At 41.9% G+C, this 9826-nt stretch overlaps 1 long non-coding RNA gene across 6 annotated transcripts; it reads right to left on the bottom strand.

The window, feature by feature from the left end:
* Positions 1 to 2267: 2267 nt before the first annotated feature.
* On the bottom strand, positions 2268 to 9402 carry LOC122171150. 6 transcript variants are annotated; one of them, XR_006171918.1, is made up of 5 exons: positions 9149 to 9402; positions 7660 to 7738; positions 6229 to 6431; positions 5637 to 5800; positions 2268 to 4729 (listed from the first exon to the last, which is right to left on the bottom strand). It is a non-coding gene; the product is annotated as an uncharacterized LOC122171150 (long non-coding RNA). The 6 variants fall into 6 exon arrangements; XR_006171920.1 differs by having other exon boundaries at positions 2268 to 3628; XR_006171919.1 differs by having other exon boundaries at positions 5659 to 5800.
* Positions 9403 to 9826: the final 424 nt, after the last annotated feature.

Here is a 9826-nt window from a genome sequence, read left to right as displayed (position 1 = left end):
GGCAGGAAATGTCCCACATTTGGGAGTCAAGTGGCATTTCTGTGATAAATGCCGTATTGTTGGGAGTAAGTGTCATATGAAGGTGTGCAAAGTAGTCTACTAGGGAGGAAATTGGAGGTATTCCTTTGAAAGCTGGTATTTCAGGGAGAAAACGTCTTCTTTCTGGGGGGAAATGTCATCTGTTTGAGAGAATGCCGATAAGTCTGGAAGAAGATCTATTTTTGGAGGAAACAGTAATATTAGGGAGAGAAAAGTGGTATTTCTGGTCCAAGATGTCTTAGAGTTGGGATAAAGCTGGTGTTTCTGGGAGAAAATATCCAAACTATTTTGGATGCAAATGTGGTCTTTAGGGTTGAAATGTGGTATTTCTGGGAGGAAATGGAATATGCATGAGAGAAAACTGTTCCTTTGGGGAGAATGTATCCTATTTTTGGCGGAAAATGTCCTATTGAGCAGTTTAAGTCTGTATTTTTTGGAGAAAATGTAAGTTATTATCAAGAAAACTGGTATTTCTTGGAGATTATCACATATTTGGTTGGAAAACTAGAGTAATAAGGATAGAGAGTTTAGGCAAATGCAGAAGCAATCAAAGCACAGAAAGCAAAGCTTTGCAAGTGTTCCATAGTTTGTATCATATCTGATCATAAATTGATAATCATAAATTAAATAAAATATCTCCATGGCTTTACCTTCTCCAATCAAAATGGAAAGGACTCATAGCCCCTTACAGTGAGGATTATCTACTTAGGTTTGATACACAAAGTGCTCTGGAAAACTGTAGCAATTACAAACAGTACAAAAAGAAATTTGAGATAATTATAGCTGGCTAATACATTGTAGCTATGTAAAGAATGGAGGAGAGGCAGAATTCAGAAAGTTTTCAGAAATAGTTCAAAGACGCTAAAAAAGGTTTCTTGCTAGGCTTCAACCCTTGGCAGAGCTACAGACAATTTCTATGCATGTTTTGTGATTTCTGGCAGGTCGTCTTCTCACTTACACTCATAGAATCACTCAGGTTGGAAAAGACCTTAAAAATCATCAAATCCAACCATAACCTAACCACACTACTTTTGCTCTAACAACCCTCTGCTAAATCATGTTCCTGAGCACCGCATCCAAACGGATTTTAAAGCATCCAGGGACGGTGACTCAACCACCTCCCTGGGGAGCCCAGTCCAGTGCTTTTCTAACTTCAGCTCTGAGAAAAGGACAAAAATTCATCTGGGATTCTTACTACCTTGTACTGTAAATCTCTGAATTCTGTGTGGATGGGGCCTTATAAATATTTCTATGATTAGTCAAAGCACAGAAAAGCATATAAATTTTTTTTCCTACAGGTTAAATACTGCTGATTAGCTGCTTACTTTTTAGAAAGTTCTCTGTCCTTAGTATTTACACAAGTCTTTTTCTGACCTGCTGTAAGCCCGTTAGTCCAAACCAGAGAAGGAGTCTAATTTTAGAGCTGGAGATAGTGTAACACTGTTACTAGTTGATACTTGCTATTTCATTGCATTCCAGGATTATGTAATAAACAAAAGAACTGCCTCAGAGAAGAGAATGGCTTATGAATTATAATGCAGTAGTGATCTTGTTTTTGGTGTTATTATTGCATATGTATATCTGCCTTTGCGTTGTTAGTTCCAGAAGATACTGTCTCCAGGTATTGCTGACAGTTTTCTTCCCCATCATTCTGTATCTCTCATTGTCTTTTTCGCAGTTTCCATTGTGTGTTTTTTTTCTTGTTCTTCGTTTCTTTTTTCTTTCTTTTTTTTGTTTTTGTTTTTATTTTTGTTTGTCTATCTGTATGGCTGTTGCTTTAGTTTTTGTTTGGTTGTTGTTGTTGTGTTTTTGTGTGTGGGGGGGGGGGGGGGTGGGACAGGGGGTTTTGGGAGGGCTGAGTTGGTTGTTTAAGCTTGGTTGTTCTGTTTGTGTGTCTGCTTCCAAGTGACTTCAGTATATGTCCATCTCAGAAATCTGTTTGTATTATGATCTTTAATGCAAATATGAAAAATATTTACTACAGACACCTTTTTACTAATATTCTGATACTTCACTCAACGAAGGAACCTCATTATTCTTCAACAGGTCATCTACAAATTGATTAGTAGAGAAGAAGCCACTAGTAGTAACAAACAATTAAGAGGCCACGGCCACCTGAGGGAAACCTCATGGTGTTTTGTTTTGGCCAAGGAAAAGCAGTTGATTATTTTCAGAACTTGCATAAATTAAAATAAATAAATAAATAAAAATGATAAAAATGAATAGTAATAATAATTAAATAAAAGTACGAAAAGACCATTCAAGCTGCATGAAAATAAAATCATGGATTCTCACTACCACTGTTGCTGTATTTGTTTATAAAGCCAAGATCATGGCCTCAATCTACTGTGTAAAACTGCATCACTTGACATGATGTCTTCCTCTAAAGAGGGATTAAAAACACAAATGAAATCTTAGAATCCATTTGAAAATCAATTTTACTTTATTTCCCTTAACTTCAATAATATAATGAAACCCAACCTTCAGTTAAAAGGATGAGTAACATGAGCAAATGTGGATATTAATCCACATGGTGTACTGGTATAACTGAGTGATATTGTTCTATAGACTTCAAAGGTGTCTGCCTTCTGAATATCACCAGATTTTACAAAAGATCATTCAGATCAACGCTTTAAACATATGCTATCAAAATCAGCTCAACTAGCTTACAGAAATTTTCACTTTCAATACATATGATTTAAAATGATACCTTTAAAGTAGAGACCAAGCTCGGTGTGGCTTCCATCATTTCTAGCCTTGCTATATTAACTACATCTCAAGAATAAGGATTGCACTCTTATGGAAAAATTAGGTAGTGAATGTCAGTCTTACTGAGCAGACTAACGGTCATCACTTTATCTAAAAATAAGAAAACACGGATCACACAAATATACGTTTTCTTGTCTGGAAAAAAGCAAGAATTTTCAGAAGGAGCATGAAATCACAAGCAGCATGGATGTTCAGATTTTGTATATTCAAAGGCAAAAAAAGAATTCTCATAGAAAATATCCATAGAAAATATGTAATCCTTTATCGCCTTTGGAGAAACTGCATGTATGCAAGAGCAGTTGGTGAATCAGATGCTAGGGGAGTACTGCTTTGTCTTATCCACAAGTCAGTTCTTTCCACTTCAACACAACAACTATAAACAGAATTAGGTAATGTTGGAGGAAGATCAAAGAACTGGATTTAGTACCAAAAACCATTCAATGCTGCCAAACTCTTTTAAAACAGCTCAAAGGAAAATATTTGATTTGACTGTACATCAGAAATACTTGAAGGAAAGATATCTTTATACTCTAGGTCATCAAAAGCCCAAAAGGTAATGCTAAGTCCCAGTGCTATTGATGATACAAAAAATGAAAAATTGTCTTTTAATGCAAATATAAATTACACATTTTTTCTGAGATATCAAAGGAAGAGAAAGAGGCTGGAGGGTCACCTTAGATAGTCAACCTGTCTCCGATATTGTGAGCTCCTCTATCAAGACAAAAAAGAAGGGCTGTTGATCTGGGTGACAACCTTCCGAGGCAAAAAGAGGGCCTGATATGTAAACCAGATCCAACACATCAGGAAGCCTTTGGTTTCCCTGGAGAATGGGTAAGAGACATTATTAGAAATCTCACAAGCCTAGTACAGTCATCTGATTACCCTTTTGTATGTGTGTGTGTGGGTAGTGGCAGTAGTTGTCAAATTCACAGAGGTCAGGCAATGTAAACAGAAGTAGGAGGAGGCTTTAGAAGTTAGGAAAAAGTGCTGATACCTTGTACAATTTGGAGATAACTACTTTGTTCCTACAGTATCCTGATTACCATTATTGTGCTAGGATGTAGCTGTCAACTGAACTCTGCACCCCTTTGTGGCCGTGTCTATTAGCACGGATGTGTCTGCTCAGTGTTGTCATGGCTAGTGAAATTGGGCCACATCAGTTTTCTGCAATGAGGAACTATAAAAATGAACACGGGATAATGAAGGTAAAGCTTATGAATTATTGGAAGGTCTTCTTAAATGAAAAAAAGATAATTACTGAAAAATAGATTTTAAATTTTTCTAAGGAAGTGCAGAATAGGTAGAACATTATTTAAGCATACTGAAATACAACCATTTGAAATCTCCTTTGAACTTCAGAATCGCATGCCTTGTGTGCATTTTATCCTTCACAGAGATCAGCTATCTGTTGGAGCTGTGTTCACCTGTCACTGACCTGGTAGGAAGTTCCTATATGTGAAGTCTGAAAAACGCTCAAAAATAGATCTTGGGGAATACCACTAGGACTCACTTTTCAAATAGAAATATGTTATTGCTACAACTGGATCATTATCCTCTTCAATAAATAAATAAAAAACAAAACCAAAACATTTTCAAAACTCTTTCCTCTCTGCCAAATTTGACTGAAAGGGGCCTAGAATTTCAAAGAGACATGATGTCAAGTGTCAATGACGCCCCCTGTCATTGTAGAAGTTAAGTTCTGCAACCAACTGAAAGCAACAGAGTAATGTTAATCAAATCCAGACTAAATGGTGTCTTTTTTCCGTCTGCCTTCCTTTTCCAAGACTCACAAACTGCGTTTCAGGTATTGCTGTCAAGAGTGTCAAAAGTTGCGCTTTTAAGAAAAGAGTTATCTGCTCATGGCTAAGGTATTCTGCCATGTATTCATGCAGATTTGTACAGGCAGGTTCTGTCCTTCCATCTGCAATATAAAGGAGTTCATTCTTCTCTCAAACAAATGCCATTGTATGTACTTTGATGAAGCAGGTAAAATAAAATTTGTCTATTTTTTCTTCCAGCACTCTGAGGTGGTGTATTAAAAGGTGTTGCTTCTCCTCACAGACACTGAATCGATTACATGGATTTCTCCATTTTGCTGCTGAGAGGTTACAGATCAGTAGCACTATGCTGTTCACTGATGTCGGAGTATCAAATCCTCATTTCAGAAGACTTCTGACCACACAGCATTAGTATACAGCTCCCAGAAAGCTGAAATAACTCAGTACTCAGTAAAGTATCACACATGCTTGTCTTTCCAAGTCAGAGAAATAATGTGTGTGCATCTTAAAGCCAAGCAGAAGCTTAGTTACGTATGTTTTCTTGGGACAAATTTACTTTCAGTTATTTTAACATGCTTAATAGAATTGTTTCATGTATATAGATGTTTCATGCATATGTCCATGTTTCCATAGAATAATCAGGCTATAATTGCTATGCCTGGAGTGTTTGCTGATTTTATCATGAAATATCTTGCACTTTACTCATGTTTTTACCTCTTACTCCTGTTAATATGCAACATCATCTAGTAACAACATTCATGTAGACAAGTGATTTCACTATGGGTTAAACAACCGTTGGATAAAAAGCTATCAGACATTCCCATTACTATGTGCTCCAAATACTTTGAGAATAACTGAAAATTCATGAAGAAAAAAAGTGGTTGGTGGCTGAGAAAGGTTAAAGAGACATGGTGCTGTATGTCCCCTAATGACACTGCAAATTGAATACAAAGAAAGATATTGAGCAGGCTCCCACCTAGTATCTTCAGCCGCAACAGATAAACATGTCATTTTTCTACAAGGGAGGCATTACAAAGAAGTTGTTCTTACATGGTAAATAATAGAAACTCACTGAAGAGTGGGATGAAATAATGCAGTTCTTCCAGTACTTTGCTGCGTGGGTGAATACGGACATGGATCTGCCAATCTTATTTCTAACTTCTGAAGAAAACACAATGGCTCAGCTGTGAAAAATTTCCTGGACTGTCAAGTAACTGGAAGGAAAGAAAAAAAAAACAACAATGAAGACTGATAATGCTCTGCTTTACCTAACATAGTAATTATAACCTCATGTGCTGTTTTATCCCCTCACAATTACTTGACCTTGTGCAAATGTTTCAATATATTGATATTACAATGAAAAACAAGTAGACAAAAGCCTGGTTTTATGAACACGCCTCTTTCAGAAGCCCTATTTATTAGTATGCCAGTTTCAAATTCAGCGTTAACATATATTAAGCTAGGAAGAGCGTCACTCTCATGTTAATATCTATTAGTCATTGTAATAATGAAAAAACAATTAGATATGTGTTGCATCACCTTGATTGAATATCCCTGTGACGCATCTCTAGTTTACATCTACTGACCTCCTGATCTTCCAGGAGATTAGCAAAAATGAACCAAGTAAAACAAGACTTCTCACCTGGGGTTTGGTTTCCAAATGATATTCAACACCCAGCGTGTACATCTTCTGTTATCCTGGTCTATATTTGTGCTGTCTGTTTTCATGTCACATCACCAAAATCTTCTCTCCTTAGGCTTGTTTTGAAGTGTTAAAGATGACGTCTCAGCCAGATGGAGAGCCAGCTCCAGGTACAAGAGGTGTACCAGCAGAACCAGGATTTACTAGGGTAGGAAAGTACAGGATGGCATCCCTTTTTGGTGCTGTCTGCCACACTGTGGGGTCAGCTTACAGCTCCCCAGGGAGAAATGCACGTCATCTCCTCCCACAGCAATTAAAGACCGCTGTGACATTATTTTAGGATTTGGCGTCCTCAGTGGGTGAACCCAGCACCTGCCTGTATGGCACCATGAGGCCTTTTGGCTCAAACATCAATCCCAAACCCCACAGAAACAGGGAGGCTGCAGCGTGTGTCCTTCGTGCAGCCCCTGTGCTTGAGTCAGAGATCGCTGACGTACGGCAGTGCCCCATTTCTGCTGCGGTACGACACGGGATTGCTGAAGTCGCTGCAGATTTGGAGAAAAGACAGATCATCTCCAGAAAGCACTCCCCATACAACTTGCCCACATGCATGGGGCACAAGCCCCATGTTGGGGGCAATGACTCACACCCCCCTGTCACAGCCGTGCGCCGAGGGCACCATCACCCCCCTGTGCACAGCCATCAACCTGTCCCAGGACTCCACGCACCCCACAGGCATCCCTGCCCCCCTCCTCAATCCCATGGTGACATCAGCATGGACTGAATTGGGGCAGGGGATGTGGGGGGACTTGAGACATGAGGGGATGTGTGGGGACACAGGGACATGTGAGGACATGGGGGGACATAGGGTGGAGGTGTGGGGTTAGAACTGCAGAGGTGAGATGAGGTGACACGTAGAGGTGACACAGGGAGGTGGCAGGCCATGCCAGGAGGTGCCGGTGCCATTTGAGCAGCACTGCAGGGCAGATGAGCAGCACCAGCCCAACCTGGGGGTGATGGTGACACTCCAGGATGTGGAGATGATATTGGTTTTGAAGCAGGAGTTCGTTATCTGTACATAATACTGCACTTGTTTGTTTTTGTTTTAGTTTTTTAAGTCAGTGATAGTATGCAGCCTGATCCCATGTCTTTGAAAAGTGCAGTTTAAGGATCGTCAGCTGAGAACAGCAGCAGAACATGGCGTCATCACAGGGGGAAGGCACAGGGAAGGAAGCGAGGAAAGAAAGGAGAAAGCCTGAAAAAGGAATGGGGAAGGCACAGGGCGAAGGAAAGGGCAAGACATAGGGGAATGAGGGGGAAAAGGACAGAATAGCTGTAGAGCAGCCTAAAAAGCAGCAAGAAGCTCAGGGAGGACTGTCAAGTGCCAGATTCTGTATCAGGTGTGTATCTGTGTGCGTATGTTGCCATTACCTGCTTTGGTCAGGGTTCTTGTCAGTTCTGAGCTCCTGCAGTGGGAAGAGCTCGAGCAACTGCTGCAGTCACTGCAGACCTGTGCGATGGGGGAGTGCTTGATAAGGACAGCCCTGCAGCCCGCAGCTGGACAAACTTGCTCCGTGTGCCCAGGCTGTGAGCTGTACAGTGCCCGGCCGCACTGCTCCAGCTCAGAGCCCGCTGCCTGCAGCTGCATCTTTGCTTCCTTCCCTCCTGCCCAGAGCCTTGAGGGTGCTCCCACAGTCCCCTGCCCACCCCCAAAATGTCACAGAAGACAGCTGGCAGCGAGCTGCAGGAATCCCAGCACCCTGTTTTCCTTCTGCCTGCAGCTCTCTCCTCCTGTGCCACACAGGGCTCTAGACTGCAAAATGTGAATGGTCGGGGGGAAAGGGAGTGCTGGCAGGAGTGACTGCTGCAGCTGGCCAGGGAGGGTCTGCATACCTCGTGGCCTTCTGGGCTATCTGTCCAGCTGCAGGAAGACCAGGGTAGGGCAGCTGAGAAGCTGCCCCCATCAGAGGGTGGAACAAGCTGTCCTTCCACAGAGACATTCCTCTCACAGCCAGATGCACCCACACAACTCTCAGGCCATCTTGCCAATGGCAGCTGTGACACATCAATTCTTGATTCACCTAAAGGCAGGTGAATTAATTTCTTTCCATCTGTAAACTTAGGGGGAGAACTGCAGTTTTTGGTAATCTTTGTAGGAACACTGTCATGGTCCACACAGAACTCAAAACTGCAGCTTTGTGCTAGATCTGGCTGCTTAGACTTGCTAGGACCTAAAACTTCCCATTTTATGGCATGAAAAGAACAAAAAGCCAAAAATGAAACCCGCAGGGAAAGAAAGGCTTTTGAAGAAAAATATGTGGAAGTATAAACAAGACAGAGGCTGAGTGAACATTCATACGGCCCTGCACTTTCTGCCAATGGGCTCTAATCCCATTATCGTTAAATTTGCTGGGCAGTTGCATTTTGGTATTTCAACATTTAGAAACAATGCAACAGAGGCTGGCAAAAAGAAAGAAGAAAAAAAGAAAAAAACTTTTTTTTTTTTTTTAAAGCTATTTATATGCACTTGGCACAGCTCTCCTGGGTTTGGAGTAGTTTCCCTCTTTCTTCTTCGTCTTTCCCCCCACAACCCCTCCACTTCTAACTTCGTGCTCCTCTCCCGTTCTCACAGCACACACACCGGATCGCCAGGCACTGCGCCGCCGCTCCCCCAGTCCCATCGGAAAAGTTCTTTCCGCGGTCTCTGCTGCCACCTCCTGGCCCATGCGCGGAACGGCCGCTGCGTCCCGCAAGCACCACAACGCATGCGCGTATAAAATGCGGAAGTGCCGTTCTAACCGCTCTACTCAGCTAATCCGCCGCCTCTCTATGGTCCTCAGTCCTCCACGTAATAGCGAACAGAGAGGCGAACAGCCCCGGCCCGGCAGGTTATTTCGCATGATTAATTTCGAGTACTCACCTACGCGTGCGTTGTTTTCGACTCCTCATTACGCGCGCGAGGGGCGCAGGGGCCGCTAGGAGTCAGAATAGTCTGTTCCCGAAGCAAGCTCCACGAATCGACTGCTCGCATGCACCTAGAGGCTTTGTAGATTTGAATGCTAGTTATGAGTGTCCTGGTGCATGCGCTCTGTTGCCTCGAGGACTAACCATAACAAAGCTCGGCGGATTTGCTGCGTAGAGCGAGGAACAACACCGCCGCGTGCCTCTGCGCATGCGCCCTGGTGCCTGCGGCGCCGAACAAACACGGCCGCAATTCCACCTATTGGCCACGAGGGGGGAGCGGAGACCGCGAAAACAACAACGACTGGCTCGACACGCAGCCGCGCCGCAGCTTCTGGCGGTCTTCTCCTGGGGAAAAAAAAAAAAAAAATCCACTGTTAGATTTTTAGCAAATAAACAAGTATATATGATTACAGAGAGGACAAAAAAGGATTTTTGGAACTGTGTCTAAGTTTGAATAAAATGCTTTTATGTGTTTACAGAATTATTTTAAAGGATGATTGTTGATCTGCTGAAGCCTTCTTGATTCTATATTTTTCTCAGTTTGAATTATAAAAACTGTAATTGTATATTCTGAACCTAGAAGAGAAAATCTAGAAGGCTATTCTGATTTTTTTCTAACCATCTGTTGAAAACC

Source organism: Centrocercus urophasianus, unplaced genomic scaffold, assembly GCF_019232065.1.
Source record: "Centrocercus urophasianus isolate 14NV4802_14NV808 unplaced genomic scaffold, USGS_Curo_1.0 seq_830, whole genome shotgun sequence".
In the NCBI taxonomy this organism is placed as follows: Eukaryota; Metazoa; Chordata; class Aves; order Galliformes; family Phasianidae; genus Centrocercus; species Centrocercus urophasianus.
This window is presented reverse-complemented; position numbering and strand designations above follow the sequence as displayed.